The 1075-nt window shown below is 37.8% G+C and overlaps 1 pseudogene; it reads right to left on the bottom strand.

Annotated features, from left to right (window-relative positions):
• Positions 1–360: 360 nt before the first annotated feature.
• Positions 361–767, bottom strand: LOC103609902 (annotated as a pseudogene).
• Positions 768–1075: the final 308 nt, after the last annotated feature.

The following is a 1075-nucleotide window of genomic DNA, read 5'->3' as shown; positions in this document are numbered from 1 at the left end:
TATAATTGCCATCGATAAGAAATTTACTCATTTTAAAAAAAATCTAAATGCTGGCATTGTCCAGAAAAATTTAACTTGTTTATTTATAATTGTTATAAAGTTGAACTGCTGAAACTTGTTCACTGAAACATTTTGACTTGAATTAATGCTTTATGTCCCTGCATTTATATTAAAAATTCACACACGAATGAAAATGGAAAAACTGCCAATACCTGATTTCTGTCCCCTACTTTTCCACCTGCAACCATATGCTTAGGTACCTTTTGACCCCATGGAAAAAAATAATGTTCAGAACTACCAATAACAGGAAGAAGAGAAAATTTTTTTTGAGAATGAAATGTTTCCCATCATAGTGGATTCTTAAGCACATTCTCCATGTATGTGGCATGCTAGCAGGATGTCTTTTGGCATAATTGTTACACGTTTGGCATGGATAGCACACAGGCTGGTGTCTTCGAAAAGGCCAACCAGATAGGCCTCACTTGCCTCCTGCGAAGCACCAATAGCTGAACTCTGGAAGCACAGATCTGTTTTGAAGTCCTGAGCAATTTCTCGCACCAGACACTGGAAGGGGAGTTTGTGAATCAGAAGTTCAGTGGACTTCTGATAACGTCCAATTTCAAAGAATGCCACAGTACCAGGCTTGTAACAAAGAGGTTTCTCTTCCCAGTAGAGGGCGCACTCTTGCAGGCGGCTTTTGTAGCCAGTTGTTTCCTGAGTGCTTTATCACCAGTTGATTTGTGGGCAATCTGCTTTCTATGAGCCATGGTATTGAGACCTCCTTACTTACCTGCCTTCTCCTTGGGCTGATGCTTAGTGAGCGAGAGGCAGCACTTGTGTTAGAGAGCAACGGTGGCCTGGTTACTCCAATGTTTTAAAGGTACTCTCCTGTATTTTCTTCTAGAAAACTTATAATTTTAGCTTTTATATTTATGTCTATAATCTTTCCCAATTAATTCTTGTGTATAGTATGAAGTAGAGGTCAATGTTTAATTTTTATTTATTTTATTTTACTTTACTTTACTTCTCAAAATACATTGTACTTGATTTTCATGTCTCTTTACCCATTCCTCTA

The sequence above is a fragment of the Galeopterus variegatus genome, unplaced genomic scaffold, assembly GCF_000696425.1.
Source record: "Galeopterus variegatus unplaced genomic scaffold, G_variegatus-3.0.2 Scaffold10269, whole genome shotgun sequence".
Classification (NCBI taxonomy): Eukaryota; Metazoa; Chordata; class Mammalia; order Dermoptera; family Cynocephalidae; genus Galeopterus; species Galeopterus variegatus.
The sequence above is the reverse complement of the archived record's forward strand: the minus strand, read 5'-3'. Positions and strand labels throughout refer to the sequence as shown.